This window comes from Polyodon spathula, chromosome 3 (genome assembly GCF_017654505.1).
Source record: "Polyodon spathula isolate WHYD16114869_AA chromosome 3, ASM1765450v1, whole genome shotgun sequence".
NCBI lineage: Eukaryota > Metazoa > Chordata > Actinopteri > Acipenseriformes > Polyodontidae > Polyodon > Polyodon spathula.
Genome location: NC_054536.1, coordinates 60,067,992 through 60,091,289, shown reverse-complemented (window position 1 = coordinate 60,091,289; position 23,298 = coordinate 60,067,992). Strand labels below are relative to the sequence as shown.

General features: G+C 37.1%; 1 protein-coding gene across 1 annotated transcript in view; it reads left to right on the top strand.

The window, feature by feature from the left end:
• The window catches only part of LOC121313267 (angiopoietin-1-like), a 118,210-nt gene that overhangs the window by 77,099 nt on the left and 17,813 nt on the right, over positions 1 to 23,298 (top strand). The gene's annotated exons all lie outside the window — the stretch shown is intronic.

Here is a 23,298-nt window from a genome sequence, read left to right as displayed (position 1 = left end):
ATACTGTGCGTGCTGAGTGTTACATCCAGATTAGACCAGGGCTGCATGTTAGTTGTGCACTTTTGACTCTTTACTTTCATCCATGTTGTTTTACATTTTCATTACAGTTGTTACGTACTGTAAATGAATTGTACAGAGCCGGCATAAAGCTGCTTGGGGAATGAACACAGGTTCTGATGTAGAGTTGCACTGGCACATAACAAGCCATGGGTAACACAATGCTGAAGCCAATAGGTACATATCACATGGTAAACACACAAAAAAAATAAAGAGAATAGCTTTATGCTAGCCATGTATGCTATTCTGAAAAATACAGTAAGTAAAACCTCTCTGGAAAATATGGCAGAATGAGTCAAATGTTTATATCCATTGCACAATATTGTATGTGCTTATAAATGTGCATTATCAAATGACATTGTGTATTTAGTAGGGGTGTGTACTGTATCTTTGGGTTCACAATGATATGATACCTACCTCAATACATCGGTTGTGATACATATCATGATACAAATAATACAAACTAAAAATGTGTTATTGTGAACTTGCAAAACAAATAATGAATCATTAGCAGTCATTGATTGTGAATTACTTCTTATTATATGAATTCACTTAACATGAATGTCCTGTTTGTGCAAACTATTTGGAGACCCCCAAGGGAAGAAATGGAATTAAAGAATGTCCCCAGTTTGAACAGCTGGATGTAAAGGATATTATGAAATGTATTAACTTTCATCCAGATTATTTAAAAGCATACATAAGTGCAGACTTAAGAAATATTTTGGATTTAAGCCCTAGATGTATTATTTGCATTAAATGTCTCTTTCGTAATCTTTGCAAAGTCTTTCAATTAATTTTCAAGATCTTTTTACTGTACTCTCAACGGGACAGAATGGAGCCAACATGTAAAAACCTACACATTTTCAAACATCAAACCATTTTAGTATCCAACAAAGAACTGCAGATCTTGACTGTAATGAAGATCAACTTAACCCATATTACAAGATATCATAAAATATTCACCCATATCGTAAATTATCACTAGATATTCATTTAAGATTAGGTGGAGAAGCATTCAGACCAAAAGGCTGAAGACATTCAACTTTTAGATATTTTAATTAATTAAAATGAATCAATAAATTCCAAAATGTAGAAATTGCTATTACTTTGTAATTAAACGATATAGAGTATTCTGAAAGAGATTAGTGGGGTACATTTCTAAACTATTTTGTTTTGCAATATAGTAAAACATCCATGAAAATCAACAAAAACCCTTTAGGGAAAAATAAAATGTATCAATCAATCAATCAATATTTATTTTATATAGCGCCTTTCATAGTGGACCACCATCACAAAGCACTTTACAAGATAGTGAGGAACAACTAACCATTAAATACAGATACTGGTATAACTTTTAGTATTGTCAATAATTGTTACACAGTTCTCTCTATGAATAGATTTGTTCTTTCAAAGTATTGAGGTATGACTGTTTCTGTCCAGTTTTGAATGGAAACCAGCCAAGATAAACCACAAAACTAGTGGCTAAATGAAACAGAGAACATAAGGCGTTACTGCTGAGATGTTTTGGCAAATTTGTTTTCAAGTTTAATTACTTAGACATTGAATGTTATATACAGTGTGTTACCTTATTTAGATGAAGATGAAACTGAAGCTGAGATATTTTGGCAGTGATTTGACTACTGAAATGTAACACATCCGTGTACACTGGTGTAAAAGGTCAAAGCATTATAATGTAGAGTACCCATCAGTCAGAATAATATGGATAACTGCCAGTCAGCTGAACTATTTTGTTACTGTTGCCAGCACCAAAATTTTGGCCAAGTCCAGCCAAATGTTTAAAGAAAGAACAAGCTTGGGAAAAAATTAATAGAGATATTTTTTCATCTAAGATATATGATTGATTAATCCATCTATCTAAAACATGTCATCACAACCAAATATGCATTCTGTTTCCAATCACGGTTTTATTTAGATTTTTAACACCATTACGATGGCCTAAACAAAGCATTTGGAATTTCAGTCATAAAGCTGTGTGTTATGATTAGGCTTGTTACTATTAGATTTTTATTTGTTTGCCAAATTGACGATTAATAATAATAAATAATAATATTGACGTTTATTTTAGAAAGAATGTACTGTTTTTTCTATCTATTTTTCAATTCAAGCAGAGAATGGATGAAATCAACCTTAATGCTTTAAAAAAAGACTTCTTATGCATTGAAGAAAGCCCTATTTAGAGAAACCCCTTTATCATATTCAACATGCAACAAAACCATGGTTACATTGTTTTTAAATAGCACGTTTGGTCACAGTGGAGCTATACCTTGTAAAGATAAAGATCCTACACAAATTTAAAAATGGTCTCAAATAGGGCTGCTACAAATTAAATCGAAAATTGATTTTTCAGTTGATTTCTTTCCTCATTATATACATCGATATAAATGCTGGATAATAGATTCAATAATTACATTATTGTAATGCGCATAGTTAATAATATTATTATTTAAGTTTATCTACAAAAATGCATTGAACCCCCTACCTTGTTATTTACAGTATTTCGGCCACAGGCAAGCAGTGGGCTTGCTCTTCTTTCCCTGCTCTTGTTAACTAGCATCTGATTTGCTGGTTCCATCCTACCAGCGAATCATTTTTGAAAATGCTTTGTAAGTACGCCCCTTAAATTGTGCGTATTGCAGAAAACTGACTGTATATAGTTTGCGCCTCTTTGGCGTTTCAAAATGAACTGTTATATAGTGAATGCCTAACAATATTCAGAAAAGTTCTGGTAAGTCAATGTATTATTATTATTATTATTATTATTATGATGATGATGATGATGATGATGATGATGATGATGTTTTAATCAGGGATTTCCACATTGTGTGTTTCACAGAGAGTGAAAGTGGTACAGTATTAACAAGATGCAGTGTGTGATGCTGCAGCTGTCACTGAATAAATAAAGACGTTTTTCATAAACATGTGTCTAGTTTATATACATTACATTCCAAAGTACTGTAATCTGTTTGGAATAAATATTTTAGCACCACCCCTGTTAAAACTTGCTTTAGGCTTGTTGCGAATGCTGTTTTTTTGTTTGTTTTTTTCTCCCCCTGACGCTACCAAGGTGTAATTACCGCTCACGTTAAATTGCTGGCACAAGCCATTATATAACTGCAATTATATTAAAATAATCACACCTGTGGGAGATGATTGGAGCAAAAATGTATGTACAATCATCGATATTTATTCAAACAATTCGATTTTGTGTGCCCAATTAATCGATTGCTATTTGGAGGCATAATTGACAGCCCTAGTCTCAAATAAACAGTAGAAATCGCAGCACATAAAGGTGTATTACACAGGCACTTACAGCATACAATTTACAAGTAAAACTAATATGCAAAGAAAAAAAAAAATTAGATAGTTGAATATAACTAACTTGCACTTATTATTCAGAGTCTGAGCGCCACCCCTCTCCTGCTTCAGCACAGCTGAACTAAGAGTCACTGGAAGGTAAGGCAGACGGGCCGCTTCATCCTGCCGTGGAGACTTCAGCCGTCAGTCGAGGCACTGTGCACAATATTCATTAAGTGTTTTTCTCTTGCGCCTCATTTTCAAATCAAACTAGTAACTGTCACTGTATACCTAAAGCAGAAGCTTACCTACATCTTAACCCGCTAATTTCAAAGTAGGCACTTTGAATGACAGGCGCTGTAGCTGACAAATGAAAGTGCACCATCGGTGCAGGTCTTGATTACTAACAGTGATTTAAACAAATGAGATCATTCTAATGCTGCTTCAGTCAGCAAGATCTGTCAGAACAGGGTGAAACTACAGTACTAACAGTCCATTGAGATGACTGACAGCGGCCCCAGCCATTCAGCGGAACAGAGACGAGACAGACAGCAAGTATAAACTACACAAACTAGAGAGGATTTCAAAATAATTTTTTTTGGTAAGAAAATAAAAAATAGCGAGTGATTTTACCGCTGTTTATTGTGTATAAATTTATTTCAGTCAAACTCATATTTTTGGTGAATTCGACGTTTAACAAGCTTTACCGATTAATATTGGATTCAGGATAATGACTTTAAAAAAAAAAATTTAGGGCTGGGACGATAGTTTTTTTTTTTTATTTTTTACTATCGATGCATTGTTTTTTCATAATGCAAAAGAAACATGTATAAGTACATATATTTTCATCAAATCTAATCATGAAAGTGCTCTCTCCAGAGCTTATTTTCTGTTTTTATTCAGAAATATGGCATCCACATTCTCCGGTTTCAAAGAAGAACAAAAAGTTTGTTCACAAGCATCCCTTCTTTGCTGAACACACGCTCGCTTGGGACCAATGCTGCAGGGATACTTAACATGCTTTTTGCCAAAGCTGCTAGGTTGGAAAAGCGTGTCTAGTTATTTTCCCACCAAATCAGGGGATCTTCGCTGATGTTTAATGGAGTTTCAGAAGCATAAATTGTCATCTCTTGTTGGATTAAGGTTTCCTTCGAAGTGGTGTGTGTTTGTTGCCGTCCACAAAGTAACAATTCCATTGCTTGTTTGGTCTTCGTTTTCTTTTTAACAGGTAAGTCCTCTGTGCTGCAATCACTTGTACAGGCACGATTTTCAAGGTTGTCCTCCACCAGCCTCACTACTTTGGAAGACAGTGCTTCAGACACGCGGGCTTCGTCATGTTCGGATAGGAAATCCAGATGGTGAAATCTTGGGGTCAAGAAATGACACAAAAAGCAGTGGCATAACCTCATTACTTGGGTCATTCAGCTGATGCAAACACAATTGCTGGACAAATTATGCACTAGATTATCTCTCAAAGTCAGTGTAACTGGAATTAGCAGATCAGTTGAATTTGAAGAAGACAGTGTGTCCCCTTCATCAGGAACTTCAGTCAGTCTGTGTTTTTTCCTGTTGCAAGTGGGTACAAAGAAGTAGCAGTAATGTTTTTTCTCTGCACTCAAAAGTACTGTAGCCAGTTTGAATAGCTGTAGCAAAGGTAATATCTCAGCCATTAGCTTCCACTGCTCAGTCGTGAGATTTTTTTGGCCAAATCTGAGAATTGACAAAAACAGCAATAACTGGCCATTTTAATTCAAGAAGGCGTTCAAACAGATAACACTTTTTGGATCAACTTTCTTTCCAAAATAAGCTGTCGCTGAAGATATTGCTTCCTTTTGTTTTTTACTTGTGTTTCCGCTGTCATGTTTTGTCGGGTGCTGTCTCTGATCCCACAGGTTGGTGGTATTGCCACAGAAGCTCATCAAAACTCCACAAACAACTCATTTTACCTTTCCATTTTGTTCTTTTGTAAATAACTTCCAAACATCTGATGGCATTATTTAAAATTAAATTGACAATTTAACTAGCAAAATCTGATCCTGAAATGCAGCCTACCTCTAGTCTCTAGTTTTTTTTTTTTTTTTTTTTTTTTTTTTTTTTTTTTTTTTTCACGCTTACTCTGAAAACGTATGTGCTGCGTAGTGGGAGGTTTTATTATTGTTATTAGTATTTTTTTTTTCAACCATTGATGGTCATTTTATCCATCAATGGTTATTCCAATGATTCGATGCATTGATAATTGAATTTTTTAAAACATATATGTGACAGGTTGGCCGAGTAGTGACATTCCAAGACCAGACAGCTGACAGAGAGACACACAGGCAGGTACTACAGGTGAAAGCGTGCTGGTGAACCGTTTTTATTAAAACAAAAATAAAATAAATATCTAAACAAAAAAACTGTTCACAGAGCTAAATAAAAGGTTTAAAATAAATTTAAAAAAAAGAATCTCTAACACAAATTTCACAAACACATACCGTGCTGGTCTGCCTAGTAGCAATCGATTTTTCTTTCTTTTTACTTTCGGTTAAACAGTGAGGGAACGTTTCAGAATGAGAGCTGCAAAAGGTGCAATTTGGATGAATGTTTGAATGCATTTTATTCATATAACAATTAGCTGGGTAATCCCTATGTATGATAGAAAACTGAACCTCAGATTTGCGGCAATAGGGCATACTTATGATTAATTGTCCATGTTTTCTTCCAATTAATATTGCAGTTTAGAAATGAGTTTCAAGCTTCAGATCTTGTATAATCCAAGTCCGAGAAGTGCTGTCTTACAAGTTTATTACTGCACTTGGAATCAAATAAAGTAACATTACGAATATGCAAATCTAGAAAGGAAAGGTCTAGATCACTGCATTCAAATGATGATTTACAGAGGTAAAAGAGCTTACTAGGAATGGCATCAAATAATATTGCATATTCTTTTGGAGTCATAGGAACATTAAATGTATCTAAAAATTCTGAGTAACTTAGGGGGTCTCCATTGGCTATAAAATAAAGTTATTTTTTCTTCTTAAATAGAAAATGTCCCAGTCAAATCAATGTCTTCTATTCCCCTTTAAAAACAATTCTCTCTTAAATCAATGTCCCTCCTTTAATAAACAGTAACTCCTAGAAAAAATATAATAAACCTAGTTTCAACACTGAATATTGCTAAACAATAATATGCTGTATGCGCTTCTCCCTTCTCCCCACCGGATGGCGGTGATGTGTCAATCGTCCAATGCAATCAACAAAACAAGATTTTCTCACCGTGGAGATCAAAAAACACCGTCTCATTCAAAAAATAAATCGGTCTTTTTCACACTTGCTGATTATACCTTCAAAAAAAATTAAAGCTCATTCTGTATTTCTTTCCTGTTAATCTATTTAAATCAAAAGCAATCTTACTCTATGAAAATTCAAACTACGCATCCAATAATTCAGGTTGTGTATTGGATAGTATTTAAATTATTAAGTACCGAACTTTTTTAAATACAGTGAACTAGTGTATTAGTTGCTTTGTAATTATTTTGGTTTACTCTTTCTGAGCCATTGAAATGTTGCAGGTCTGCTAGCAGCAGACATAACATTCACAAACTCGGCCACTCCAGGCAGGAACGGGATCCTTTCTCAATGCAAAGGAACTGTGGAAACGCTCGCTCCAGGATAAGTATATTTTTTCCTCTTATGTTTACGAACTGCAATTTAAATAATAATAATTCTAATCCTGTGAATCTCGTCTTTTTCACCCGTGGACCGTAAAGTGCCAGACAGTCGCCAGCTCAGCTCTCTCTGTCTCCTACTCAGCTCATCCTTTCTGCCTCAGTACTTTCTTCCTCAGTTCTTTCTGACTCAATTTGTGCTATTTTTTCATTCTATTCAAAACTCTGCCCCAATTCATCAAAGTTTGCTTCAGAAACACGTTATGACATGCCTCAGAGCATGTGCACAATGTTAGAGATAGGATATTCTGGAAAGTTCTAACTGACGATCATCATGAATATATAATGAGAAGAGGTCCTATTGTTGAGATTTGTGGGCACGTTATAGAAAGAGGGTCAGGACATTTATTTTAAAGTAAACTGCTTTCCAAATCTAAACGAAGCTTCTAACCTTTGTCTCACCAGGTTAGCTAGAGTCTCCCTCAGTAGGAAATGTGGCATTCTGACAAGTCATGGGTTATGCTTTCCATACTGTTTGGCATAACGTTTCCAGATAACTTGAGCAAAGTACATTTCTGTTCTGTTCTCAGTGTAAGTACACTCCACCTTACACAGTCTCACTTCCACATACTCCCATAACTCAAGGCGAGAACAACATTCCTAATCCAGGCTTGTATTCTTTCAGCGAAAACTGAGTGCTGCCTGTGCTCCGTTGGCAGAAGGGTACTGTAAGAGACTCCAGGTCTGTCATATGTAAGCCTACTGACAGGTTTAATTGGTCTCTTAACTCTTACAGGTTCTTCTTCAATTGCAGTCCCATCAGAACCATGTTGAGTCACTTCAACAGGATCAGGTTGAGGTATGTGTTCTCCACCTCTAGTCAGGATGTTTCTTCTTAAACTGGGTCAAACAATGCTGCAGCCTCTTCTTGTGAAGGCTTGGTAACATCCCTCTCAACAATGTTTCCAGTTCCAGGGGCAGTGATTTCATATCCCAAATCTAACACTGTAGACTGAAGCTTCTCAAGTTGTAATGGGACTGACTCAGGATATCCCATTTCTTCATCTGAACTCATCTCCTTCTTGGATCATGACCGGGTTGGTCTGAGAAGACTGTGACATCTTTTTTTTTTTTTCCTCTGGAAGCATGTCTGTGAGTTCTGGGTGCTCTTTCAGACCGACAGGGTTCAAGGGTGAAGTCTTCAGCCAGCTGTCCTACCGGTAGCAGATGGTCTCGATGAAGGGTTTTTGTTGGACTCTTACCGTCCTCAGCTTGACTTGGTATGGTATACCTGGCATTTTCTCTTCTATCAAGTATGGCTTGCGTTTCCGCCAATCAGCAATTTTATGTTTCCCGGGAATTCCTAGATTCCGACCACCAGGCTGCAATTCTGAGTAGTGGACTGCTCTGTCATACCGGGGTTTGTTACCGTGGTTATTCTTAGTGGTTGCTAGCTTGGCCAGGCGATAAGCTTCCTTTAATTAGTCTTTCAGTCGAGTTGTGCACTGAAGGTAGTTCCCAGTGGATGTTCCATCTGTGGACACACCAAAACAGATGTCAATAGGAAGTCGCGCTTCTCTCCCAAACATCAAATAATAAGGCGAATAGCCAGTAGCATCATTCCGTGTGCAATTGTAAGCACACACCAGATATGTGCAGGCTCCATTTCATCTTCTGCACTTGATTCAAAGTCCCTAACATGTCTAATAGGGTGCGATTGAACCTCTCGGGTTGAGGGTCTCCGTGTGGGTGGTAAGAACTTGTCCTAGACTTCTTCATGCCTGCGACGTACAGTGCTTCCTTCAGCAGTCTACTTTCAAAATCTCTTCCTTGGTCTGAATTCATCCTCTGAGGTAAGCCATAATGGACAAAGAATTTCTTCAATAACATCTTTGCTACTGTGCTAGCTCGTTGGTCCTTTGCTGGGTAAGCTTGGGCCTACCTAGTAAAGTGGTCTGTGACAACTAAAATGTTCCTGATGTTTATGTATTCATTTTCCAAACTCAAGAAATCAATACAGACTAGCTCCAAGGGGGCTTTAGTCATGAAATTGGTTAGCTGAGCGGAATGCTTAGGCAATGTTTTATGCTGTACACATTGGGAGCGGGATTTACAGTGCCACTTTATGTCAGCTGCCATCCTTAGCCAGTAGAACCAGGTGCGAACTAGATCTTGAGTTTTCTCAATGCCCAAATATCCCGTGTTGTTGTGTACAGAGTTCATAGCCAGCTGCCGGTGCTCACTTGGTAACACAAGCTTTTGACAACCTACAGGTGGATTGGTCTTACAGCAATGATATAGCATGCCGTCTTTCAAAACAAACAAGTCCCACATCTTCCACCATATCACTTCGTCCAGGGGGCACCTCTCGCTGGAGCAGGCTTCTTCCCTGTTTCCAAGGCAACAATAACTTTGGTGAGAAGGAGATCCTTTCTCTGAGTTGTGCAAACATCTTGTGGACTGAGCTGGGGCAGTTGGGAGAGATCCAAGTCTATGAAGTTTACATATGCAGCTGGCAGGGCTTTGGGGAGAACTCCCAACTGCTGTACAACTCCTTTACAATCAGGAGAAAAATCCACTTTGACTCTGGCAGGTCGCTCTCACCACCAGAGAAGGTACTTCAACCCACTCACTCTTCCACAGTGCATGGGGTGAGGGAGTCTCAACAGTGCATCTCCATCTATATTTGTGCACCCAGGGCGATAAACGAGCTGAAAATCATAAGCTGACAATGCTGCAAACCACCGTGGTCGTATTTCCTCATGTGAGTGTATTTGATCATAAGAAGTGTATTTTTAAAAATGCAACATCTAAGGGTTACAGTGGCTCTCAAAAGTATTCTGGAATATTCAGAAAAAAACGTCATGATGTTTTGTTGGGCGTATTGTTTTAGTGTAATTTACACAGCAAAAAATTAAAGAGCAGTCAAACTGCAGCTGAATGTGCAGTATCCAGATGTGAAAAATAATTTGATAAGTAGATTGGTCAAATATAATTTTAGATTTATATAAAAAGGATAACGTTTACAAACAGTTTTTATTTCACGTAAGTGACACATGCAGTAAGACTTCCCTACTTGATTACTGAAGGTGAGCGGTAGCCTTCCGTTTTATTGATATTATGTGTGGAGGGTGTGGTTTTTTTTTTAAATTGGGATATATAATTTTTTTCTTTGGGGGGGGGTGTCACGGCCTAGGGCCCCACACAGACTAAGGCCGACCCTGTTCGCGAGCAACAAGAAGTTTTGTTTCATTTCATTTTCAACGCTGGCAAATTGGGATGCAAGGCTGTTAACTGCCCTTAAAATGTCAGCATTTGAGATATTGTTTGACGCAAACACCTCCCTGTCTTCCACTGCTGTTTTAATTTTTAGGAGCCAGCGATTTATTTAACTCCATATCAGACATAACAACTGTAATATGTGAGGCCAAATTGATAGAATTTGCATGCACAGAATTGTAGTTATGTAAATCTGCAATGCAGACCTCCTGAGTTGAAGGTTTATTTCCGTCTTTGATACCACTATACATTACTGCCTGGGTTGGACGTACAGCCAGCAGGAGCAGAGAAGGAATTGGACTTGTTTGTGTTTGTCAGTGAGTTGGGGAGAAAAATTACTGAAAACACTGCCGACATTTAGAGCGAGGCTCCTGCTGTGCTTCCTGTCTCCCACCGTCTGTATGTATGTGTGACAGAGACAGAATGATTCTTGGTGATAAATCTCCCTTCCGACCTGGATATAAATAAAACATCATTTCACCTGGATTATCGTTGTCTGTCTGTTTATTAATCACTGCAGCACTCCTGCAGCTGCACACACATACTTTGCCACAGTATGTTTTTAACTATTTTAGATTATAGTATTTTTTAAAAGACATTGGGGATTTTGGAGGAGTGCTGGAGACAGGGAGTTTTTAAAGTATTGGTTTTACTGTTGTTTTTTGGTCAGCCCCGTCTCCTCGATTGTCTCGAGCAGCCCTGCACTTTGTTTTGAATTATAACACTATGTAACACAATTTTTGTTCCTGGGTAGTAAGTGTTATTTCCTAATTGCTTATGCCTCAAAAGTATAGAAAATGGCTATTACTCCCCACAAACTTTGCTTTTGTGACCAGGACAGTGATATTTCAAAATATCACTATTTCCAATGGGAAAACGGGAAAATGTGTGTCTTTTAGTTCACATAAAGTCAGAAACAAACAACATATGAATCCAAATTAACATGTATTTATACTAAAGTAATACAAAAATGACTACAAAAGATTTAGAAGTGAGTAGTTTTTCGAGATTGTATTTGTACTGTATTTACAGTATAATCATAAATCTCGAAAAACTACTCACTTCTAAATCTTTTGTAGTCATTTTTGTATTACTTTAGTATAAATACATGTTAATTTTGATTCATATGTTGTTTTTTTCTGACTTTATGTGAACGAAAAGACACACATTTGCCCGTTTTCCCATTGGAAATAGTGATATTTTGAAATATCACTGTCCTGGTCACAAAAGCAAAGTTTGTGGGGGAATAATAGCCATTTTCTATACTTTTGAGGCATAAGCAATTAGGAAATAACACTTACTACCCAGGAACAAAAAAAAAAAAAAATTGTTACACGGTGTAATTAACATGTGTTGTTTTTATTGAACACGGCAAACCCCATGCCGTGACTATGTATTCTAGACTTGTTCTATTTGTTCAATATAGTTAACCACCTGTATTTAATAACACAATGTTCATTGCCCTGCAAGTTGTTGTGGTCTTCGTTTATTTCCTTCTGGTATTCCGCCTGACTGATCCCACACTGATCGAAAGGAACGACTGCCCTTCACGGGTGCTACATAAAGATAATATAGAAATTATCCAAAGGGACTTGGCATAACTTTCTGCTGATTTGCATTTCATGTAGACTCTTTTGTGTTTTCTTCTTGTTCAGCTTGTTTGCCCAGATATTACATGCAAGGGCTAATATATGGGCATTACAAGTCAAGTGCACTGAATTTGGCAACAAATCTCACAGAATGCCATTGTGTACCTTGATCATGCAAATGGCATTATCAGATACAAATCCAGTGACAGTATTAAAAGCATAAACATTCTGCAATGCTCTGTGCAACTGATGATTAATTAACAGTGTGCAGATAAACTGTATCTGCTAAAATAACATTAAGTTCTTCTTCAGAGGTACCTTCACTGGCAAGCCCTTGCAAAACACTTTTTTTTTTTAGTATCTGTGGATTCGTCAGTAACTATAGATAAACTGTTGGAATCTTTTATCAGTTTTTGGATTTTCTGCTTGTGCAGATCAGCAACTTCAGGCAAATATTACCGTCAGGCGATTTGCTGGAGGAATTGCACCCCCCCCCCCAACGCATTTACTGCATGTTTATTAAGGAATTTACCTAGGTTGGGGTTATCTAGTTTTAACAGGGGGGTATTAGCACAAGCAAATGCTTCTGTTAAATTGAAAATTACATTATTTCAGTGTCCTTGATTTTCAGTCCCCTCCGTTTTTTAATAAAAGACAATTTCACACTGCTGTCAGTCTGAGCCTTTCATATTCTGTGTTTTTGAAATATCAGTCTATTCCCTTTCAAGCGTGGTCCAAAGATACATTGCAGATTGTGCAAAATAAGTTATGCCCATCAGTGTGCGGCAGCACCCCAGGTGGATATTGCTGTGTGCGATCTCTCAAAGAAAGTCTTGAGGTAAGCATTCTTTAAAAGCATCAATCGATTTATAGAATGGCCATAATTGTCCCTTGTGTTTTACAATTAGCCAGAATTTAATAGGTTGAATACTTAATTATTATTTTGATCAATTTAGCTGGAGTGGCTACGTGGACATCTTGCGGTTTAGGACTGAATTGCAGGTTAGTCATGTTGTTCTAATTTCACAGGGTCCTAGTTATGAGGACTACACCCTTCTGGTTGTGTCGGTGGGAAGACCTGAATAAAATTATGAGAACACTGTTTTTTTCTGCAATAAATAGTAATACTATTGTCTAAAGAAAAAAGATCGAGAGAACAGGAAATGTACTCTTTGTTTCCAGGCACACATGCCATAAGGACAGCGTGAGCTTTGAAAAATGTACAATTTTGGGTTTAAAATATTTATATGCCACCGTAGGGTAATTACCATCTGAACAATAGTGCAAAAGTTTTGGAAGAAGGAATAGGTCCAAAGAATAATGAAAATAAGATGTGGGATGAACCTTTTTCATAAAAAAAGGTTCTAATTACAGGAAGCCCTCTGTTCAATGTTCAGCATGTGGCAGCATTTTGAGTCTTGTGGTGAGTCACCAGTTTAGATGCAACTGGTCAAAATCACGATATGTTCGGAAAGGGTGATTGGGCTTCAAAATATTGCATTTGTTTAAAAGATTGGAAATAGAAGCACACATAAAGAGTCTTCTGTTTTCATTTGTTGAACTTGGAATGAAACAGGAAATTGTTTAAGGTTATTCATCTTTTGAAATTTTAATCTTAACATTAAACAGTCCGTTACCTGTTCATATTGTAATTATTTATCGACCCCCCCCTAAGTCAAACCCGCTATTTCTGACTGAATTTGGGGACCTGCTATCTATAATGACAGTCAAATATGATAGGATTCTTTTATTGGGTGATTTTAACCTTCATATTTTAGATCTGGTAATTTCTCGTGGTTTAGCTGTTCATAATCCTAGATCTTACTATTTCTAATCATCTTGCCATTCTTTTTGAGGTGATAAATGATAAATTGTTCACTTTCCTCCAGTATAATTCTCTTAGCTCTTAAGGTAGCTGTAGTAAAGCCTTTGCTTAAGAAGCACAATTTGGACCCTAAAGACCTCAATAACTATAGGCCAATCTTTAACCTACCGTTCTTAGATAAGGTTCTAGAAAGAGTTGTCGCAATTCAGTTACAAAAACTCTTAATGGTATATTCGAGAAGTTTCAGTCTGGTTTTCGTGCTGCACATAGCACAGAGACGGCCCTTGTCAGAGTTGTGAATGATCTGCTGATAAGCTCTGACTCGAGCTTTCCGTCATTTTTAATTCTTATCTAAGTGCTGCCTTTGATACTGTAGACCATTCCATCCTACTGAATTGTATTGAAAGCACAGTGTTACTGTCTGGCCTTGTCTTACACTGGTTCAAATCTTAACTTTCTGATAGGTTTAGTTTGTCTCTATTGGGTAAAATCAGCATTGTCATACGTTGTCTGTGGTGTTCCACAGGGCTCCATTCTAGGTCCCTTGTTGTTTTCATTATATATGCTACAGCTGGGTGACATTATCTACAGACACGGAGTGAACTTCCATTGCTATGCTGATGATACCCAGCTATATTTGTCCCTAAAGCCAGGAATTTCTTCTGCCTGGATGTCACAGAATTTTCTAATGTTGAATTCAGATAAAACAGAGGTTATGCTAGTGGGATCACAGAACCAACTAAAAGGAAATGTGGGATTACATGAGCGCAACCCTTGCAGTCTCTCATCAAAACTTAAACTAGAAATTAAGAGTTTGAGGGTCATCTTTGATCCTGATCTATCATTTGAGACTCATATTAGGGAAGTTACTAAAGTATCTTTTTACCATTTGAGAAATAAAGCCAAACTTAGACCAATGATTTCTGAATCTGATGCTGAGAGACTAATGCATGCCTTTGTTTCATCTAGAATTGATTATTGTAATGCACTTTTTTCTGGTGTCCCAAAACATGTGGTATCCCGCTTGTAGCTTGTTCAGAATACCACTGCTAGAATTCTGACTAAAACCAGGAAAAGTGAACATATTACCCCTGCTTTGGGGAGGGAGGGCTTTTTCTTGTAGAGCTCCTAAATTATGGAATGCTCTGCCTTTGTTTGTCAGGGAAGCTGGGACCGTTACAGTTTTCAAGTCAAGACTAAAAACACACTTTTATAAAATGGCTTTCTTATCTTAGTGGGTTTTAATGTAACTTAAAAATTATTGCTTTTGTATTATTATGTGTATACTGTTATTTAAATGGTCTGACTGTGGCAGTTGTATGTGTGACATGCTATACAAATGTATTGTGGTTTGTTCTTTTTTTCTGCTATGTACTGTACAGTGCTTTGCGATACTTTTGTATATAAAGCGCTATATAAATGCAATTAATAAATAAATTAACAAAATGTAGGCCAAGTTCACAGAATTAGCTAAATGTTTAATCTTAGAAACCGTATTGTGAAATAAAGCAGAATGTGAAACATTCTGAACATTTTTATTTCATTTAGAAAAACAGGGAGCCAGCTTTGCACTTCCATAATAGAAATAATACCCCAAACGTAGGCAGTACTGTCAATGTTCACAGAACCATGTATTCATGCTTCATTAGTACCCACAGATTAGCTAACCAGAATTTAGTTTTTTTTTTTTTTTTTACAGTGACTGTGCTAGTGAAAGTTCTGTGTACCTTAAGTCTAAAAGCTCTACTAGCCAGAGGAAGCCTGCCACGTCCACATAATAGTCTGGGAAACCACGTGGCTCTGCGTCAAAATACCTTGCCTGGGTGGCAGCACGTTACTCTCCAGAGAGCTGTTGTGAGAAGAGGCTGTTAATGAGGCAGGATGCACACCCTCAGACGCTAACACAAGCAGATTTGTTATCTGTCTGTGAGAGAAACAGGAACTAAAATTAACAACTAATCACTGACAAACCCTTTTGAATTAACATCCCAACACCTTTGAGCAACTCTATTATCTACCAGTATTTATCTTTTCTTCTAGCAATACTGTTTATAGTTAGATATGGTTTATCTCTGAAAATATTTCAGATGCTTGTTGAAGAGAATGAGGTGGTGTATCTGTATGTTAACAAACATATTGCTATGAAAGTATAGCATATAAACAAATGTAATACAGCAGTAATATACATCAACTTATCATTTCTAGATCCATCAAAATAGTTTTATACAGCATGAATTACATACATAGCCTACATTGTCATGAACATCAAAAGGGTTTGGCACTTTTATAGGGTTGAGGACAGGAATAAGTAAAGACTCTGAAGTAAAATCAAATATGTCCTAGATTTCACAATTATATAGTATATATAGTATATATTCATATATATAGCCCTATATATTATATATAATATATATATATATATATATATATATATATATATACTTATTTTAACAAATTCAAAGGTCACACTAAAAGCCCAATGGCTGGGTCACGGTGTCGGACCAGAAAGTAGAGACAGGCAATTAACCATTCCCTCGTGTGACTGTTTATCAGCCACAAGCGACGTTAGGGGAGTTGAGCTATGTTTGCACAGTCCTTTTGTATATTTTACCAGGAGTCTTAATGCCACATAACTCATCTTGGCACGGGGTTTTATGAATTGGGGACAAAGAAACCAGATGAGTAGGCCAATAGGTATTTATTGGTTTTTAAACCTAGGCAAACCAACATTACCTTTTTATGTTTATTCAAAAGGTGCATAATATGGTAACCATTTTTGTGTTTTAAAGTAGTCTCTTCGTCAGGGTTAACTGGAGAGAACAACTTAATATAAATTGCTCTAAACAGTGTCAGCAGTAGCATAGGATTATCTGACTGAATTTGGGGATCTGCTATCTATATTGACAGTAATATATAACAGGACTCTTTTATTGGTTGATTTTAACCTTCATGTTAACATTCATGGGGTTTCCATGCAAGTTTTTTTTTTTTAACTCGAGACATTTACACAAGAAAAATATCTTGTGTAAAATGCTCTTTTGATTTTCCATTCACTCAGTTTATTTTACTCGAGTAAACCAAGCTTTTCACCTGACATCATGCAAATGAATGGGAAAGGTGGGGGTTGATATGTAAATTAGCTATGCGTAAAGTACTCTTGCTGTTTTTGAAGATTACTAGTGAAATTTTGTAAAATTGTGGTTTCCATACATTTTGTTGTGTCAGTGCCTCAGAGTTTCATGCATTTGAATGAGGATTTTTTTTTCCACTTATCTACACACCATACCCCACACTGTTAAGTGGAAAAATGTTTTTATTGAGAAAAAAAAATATTATAATTCCCCACCATTCAGGGGGTGGAGAATTTTTATATATATATATTAAAAATTTCTCCACCCCTCGAGTTAATACTTGGTGGAAGCACCTTTGGCAACAATTACAGCTGCGAGTCTGTTGGGATAGGTCTCTACCAACTTTGCACATCTAGATTTGACAATATCTGACCATTCTTGTTTACAAAACTGTTCAAGCTCTGTCGAGTTCCTTGGGGAGCGTTGATTGACAGCAATCTTCAAGTCATGCCACAAATTTTCAATTGGATTTAGGTAAGGACTCTGACTGGGCCACTCAAGGACATTTACCTTTTTGTTCCTTAGCCACTCCATTGTAGCTTTGGCCGTGTGCTTTGGGTCGTTGTCATGCTGAAAGATGAACTTCCGTCCCAGTTTGAACTTTCTTGAAGAGGGTTCTGTACTTTGCTCCATTCATTTTCCCTTCTATCCTGACAAGTTTCCCAGTCCCTGCCAATGAGAAACATCCCCATAACATGATGCTACCACCACCGTGCTTCACAGTAGGGTTGGTGTTCTTTGGGTGATGCGCTATGTTGGGTTTGCACCAAACATAACGCTTTGCATTTAGGCCAAAAAGTTCCATTTTAGTTTTGTCAGACCACAAAACTTTTTTGCCACATTGCTACAAAATCTCTTGAGTTTTTTTTTTTTTTTTTTTGCATACTTCAAACAGGATTCAAGTTGGGCTTTCTTGAATAGTGGCTTCCTTCTTGACACCCTACCATACAGGCCAGATTTGTGGAGTGCTTGGGATATTGTTGTCACATGCACAATCTGATAGCCTCTCTGATCAGTCTCCTCCTTGCTCGGTTATCCAATTCGGAGGGACGGCCTGATCTAAGCAGGGTCTGGGTGGTGCCATACACTTTCCACTTCTTAATAATCGTCTTGACTGTGCTCCAAGGAATATTCAAGGCCTTTGATATTTTTTTTATACCCGTCTCCTGATCTGTGCCTTTCAACAACTTTGTCCTGAAGTTCTTTTGAAAGCGCCTTGGTCCTCATGGTTGATTCTTTGCTTTGAAATGCACTACCCAGCAGAGGGAACCCACAGGAACTGTTGAATTTATCCTGAAATCAAGTGAATCACTACAATTTAACACAGGTGATGATCGCTTAACTTGGTGTGTGATTTTGAAGGTGATTGGTTACACCATTCAGTAGCTGCCTGTGAGACAGAAGGGGAAGGTTACATTATCAAGAGAAAAAAAAGCAGCACTGCCTTTCACAACAAGCCCAAATCAAGCGCAACCCATGTTAATGTGTGTGTTTATGCAAATTACAACCTGCGACTCTCAAAAACAAGCCCAATTCCTCTTGTTATAAGCAGACTTGGCAACTGTGAAGGTTACCTCAGCCGTCAGTTTCAATTGGACAGCAGTGATCCGAGGAGGCATGAGCTGTCAGAGATTCTCTTCTTTTAAGTTGTGTTGGATTTACCGTTGTGTCACATTATAATAATACAAGCAAATAAAACACAATCAGTACGTTCATTTGCAGTTTTACTCGATAAGGTCTGAGGGCATCAACAACTTGTTGGATGTTTGTTGCACTGTTTTGGGCAATGCGTGTCCGTCGAGGGCGGACACGCATTGTCTTTGGACATAGCTGGGATAAAAAAGGACAGGAATTAATTCAGTTACACTTAAGCAGCTCACTTCCACTTTGTGTTTGATTTTTACAGCAAGGATATTCTGAAACAGCTGCTGTAATACTATAGCAAGGGCATAACGCAGTTCATTATAAGTGGTTTTATACAGAACTGTAAACCCAGAAGAGATATACAATATGACAGGCCAGACACAGCAAAAAACTATAATAAAAACAAGCCGCCCGCATTATCATTAAGGTGAACTACACCACTGCTGACCATAAAATCGCCCTTCAGGCACTACTTGGAATCCACACTAACAACTGACCTGCTCCCTTGCGATATTTATAGTTAAGGATAAACACGCTCATTAACATTTACACATGAAATGCGAGTTTCCATGCAAAACTGGGCATGGGTTTTCCCGTGTGTTTCGTCATTTACACTAATAAATGAGATTTATCCTATCCCTCTCTTGGGCATTTTTTTTTTTCGGCCACAAACCTGATTTACACGAGTAATTCTCCGAAACTTGCGTGTGCATCGTCATTTCACATGTAAATTGACCCGCATGGAAACCCTATGATTGATTCTGATTCTAACTCCTTGGAATTTGTGAGGCTACTGGATTCTTCAGATTATATCCTGCATGTCAAGGGTTCTATGCATAATCGTGGCTATACTTTAGATCTGGTAATTTCTCGTGGTTTAGCTGTTAAGAACTTCACAACCCTAGATCTTACTATTTCTGATCATCTTGCCATTCTTTTTGAGGTGAATCTGCCAGTATCTACAAAGACTGTGGATCGTACATTTAAATCCCAGGTAATTAATTCTTCAACAGCTGTTAAGCTTTCTGATGTCTTGAGCTCATTACCACTCTTTGAGTCCTCATTAGTAGATGAGCTGGTTTATACCTACAACACCACCTTGACTGGTATCTTAGATACTGTAGCGCCAATCAACACTCAGAGAGTGTCTTTTAAAAAAATCTCACTGTGGTTCAATGACACAACTCGTAAGATTAAATATGAGGGCCATAAAATAGAACAGAGATGGCGGGAATCTAAATTGCATGTTCATTACATCGCATGGAAGGGCCACCTGGTTAAATACAGAAAGGAAAGGAAATTGCTGCCTTTGTATTATTATGTACTGTTATTTACATTGTCTGGCTCACAGTTGTATGTGTGACATGCTATACAAATGTATAAAAAGCTATATAAATGCAGTAAATAGTAATAATAAATAATATCCATATTATAATGAAACAAGTTGGACTCAGCGCATTTATATAATAACCTTTCAGCCCATTCATAAATCCTTGTCATTGCTGTGTAAATAATGAATAGGTATCTGGAAACTGGATCACTTTCAATTGATTTTAAGGCCTGGTTCTGCTGTTTCAAAAGCAAATGATAGCAGAAATTAATTCTGAAAGTCAGTAGAAGAAGAACTAGAAGAGCCAGCTGGCCTTTCAACACTGAGATACGAGTGAAGAATTGAAATGAAAAACACAGTGGAGTCAGTAGAAAAAAGATTTCTTTAGAATCAATATTCTATGTTTAGAATTGTATTTTGATTTTTTTTTTTTTTTTTTTTTTTTTTTTTTTACTGTACTTTCAGAATAAAATAATCTAATAGCGATTTGGAGTAAGCACTTTCAGAATGAAATCCTCAGACCCTTTTTAATTGGCTGATTTATTTATTTTAGCCAGTGCAGATGCTGTGACAATGTTGTCTGTGTAATTGCCGCAGAGACAGAATCACATGGTTCTATTTTTTTGTTTTGTTTTTGTTCATACAGTATTCAGCTCATCAGGAACACATCAAATCCTATTTTTTCATTGGAATTATTAGTTTGATAGTAGTGAGGCAACAACAGTAAATAATTGCATTTCTAAAAAAATAAATAATTAATTAAAAGCTGTGGTTGATTTCTGAGGAATGTGAGCTGTAGGTATTTATTTGAGGGCATGCATGGAAATATTGCAGGGTTTCAGGTATCGGTTCTAATAAGATTAGATATGTCCCTCTTCCATTCATTTATTGGCTTGTAATATGTAATAAAATTGCAGTAATATTACATGGTCATTTTTTTTCCCTTCCACTGAAAATTCTATCTGGTAAAAGGGGTTCCCCAGTGATGTTCCATGATATCATAGTCTAGTATGCGTCAGTCTAAGGTGCCTTTTAAGTTTTGGCTAGTCAGTGTTCTATGTTTTGCATATCCTTTCTATTGTAGAGTAGCAGGGAGTGGACTTTTTTTTGTGTGTGTGTGTGTTTTTCATGTTGATGAAGGGCCTATGGGCTTATCAGCTGGATTGACCTAGCTAGTGGTGGGTGTTAAAAAAATGTGTTAACATTTGCTTTCAAACATGATGCTTATTATTTATAGACATTTTTAAGGGTGTAAAAAAATGTTTTTAAACTTGTCCTATCCTATTTAACATAATACTTTTTAGCATTCAAAATGGATACTATTCTTTCAGTACAACCCCACATGGTGCATTTTATATGGTCTTCACTATTCAAACATAGTTTACAAACTGATATAACTGATATAATTTTAAGGATCAGTGCTAAAAAGTCCACCATTCAAACAGGTAAAAATTGCAAAATGTTCTTATAATTTTATGAGGAATCTCAAACAGATTTTTGTTATTTTGTTTATTTTATTTTAATCAAGTATGCATGGATGTAGATCACAGAGGGTGGGGGGTATATATTTCCCTCACTTTTTGATCAGGGGGATAACATATGCAATCACCCCCCCTCTCCCAGTTTTCAAGCTTAATTTTACTGTAATTATATATAATATTTATATGATAATATTTACATGAACGGAACATACGTACTGTACATCGTACTAAAAAACTAAGTATTATATAAATGTTTTACTGGAGCAAATCACCCGACCCAGATGCAGCACAAAGGCATACAAACTAGAAAGTGTCCTGAGGGCAAGAGTTAGAATTGGGTTAGGGTCAGGGTCAGGGTGCGTTGATTTCGTAGGTTTGTCGAGCTCTGGAAGTGAAAGGTTGGAGTAAATGGCAAATGCCCTCGAATCATCTGATGCTCTCAGGACACTTTCTTGGGGATATTCCTTTATGCTGCAACCAGGAGCTCCATTATTTCGAACAAAAGCTACCTGCTAATCATCTGCTGACATCAAAATGAAGAGAGCCACCTAGGCCAGCCAAAGCAATGTTAAGACTGAGCAATCACCGAGTGAGAATTCTGACAGTTTGGACAACACAAAAACATCAGAACTTCAAAAAGAATTCGGCACCAAACCCGAACTAGATCAGCAATATCTGGAGAAGAACAAAGAAACTCCTCCGAGGTATTAATTCTGTTTATTACCCCGATTGCTGAAGTAAACAACAACACCTGGAACACAAAGAGAAAAATAAATAGCTGTTTTCGAAAGTTGCTGTCGTGATGCAAGTAAATTAAATACTGTCTAAGGTTGTGTTCACAAAAAATGTAAAGATTTTTAAATAATTTATATAGACCTTTTATGATGCGTAATCTAAAAACAATTGACAGTAAAACAATGTATTGTATTTGTTTCATTGAATACAATTAACACTAGTCCTTGTTAAAAAAAAAAAAAACAGCATATTTAGATGGCATTTAAAAACAATATATGTGGTTGTGACAGGATAGCGTTGCAGGCTCGGGTGGTATCGGCTGTCAAGGAGACTCAGAGACAAGGAAGCTGAAGTGAAAGCGCCACTGTGCTGTTTAATAAACAAAAGGCAATCAAAGTCAAACAAAACACTGCTCACAGAGCCAAAAATAAAAGGTCAAATAAAAACAAATCTTGCACACAATAAACACTTACAAAATAACTGGCACAAGGGCCAAAACAAAAGTTTAAACAAAACTGTTCAGGCTGGGCAGAGCCTTCACTGAACTTTGTCACACCAAACAAATGTAATACTATTCACTCACCCCAAAACACCTCCTACAAACAAAGGGATTTCCCCTTTTTTATAGCATGTGGCTGGAGTCTAATTTTCAATAATTTAATTAGCTCCAGCCACATTCTCACATGTATTTTGGCAGGGATAGGAAATTAACCCCATCCCTGCCAACCACCACCAAATCACCACACAACAATATTATTATTATTTACAGACAGGGCTCTGCCCTGCCACAATGGTAAAATCATGCAGCCCCCACACCTCCCCGGGATTTCTTTTTTTTTTCTTTTTTTTTTGCATATCTACATCTTTTTCAAGCCACTTAATGAATAAATTTAACATTTTTCTCACATCTCTTTGTTGGTTTATTATGAGACATCCTTTCAACTTATTGTTGTTGGCTGGGCCAAAATATTACTGGGTAAATGTATTAATACAAAATACTCAGAGAATGAGTTCCATTACATGAGAGCAGATGTTAAAACTCGGCCAAGATAAGAACCAACTAAGACGTAGCTTTATAGTAAACTAATGTGAGCCATCTGCATCTCCATCCATGTGTGTTTCTTTCAATCTGATGATGCAGATGTCCTACTGCCTGGTGCTGATGGCTGAAGTGTAATGCTGGCTCCAGGGATCAGCTTATTTTGCCTCCCCAGCGCATCCAAGGATCAACCACAGTGCAGTCTCCCCAGCGCATCAGCATGACA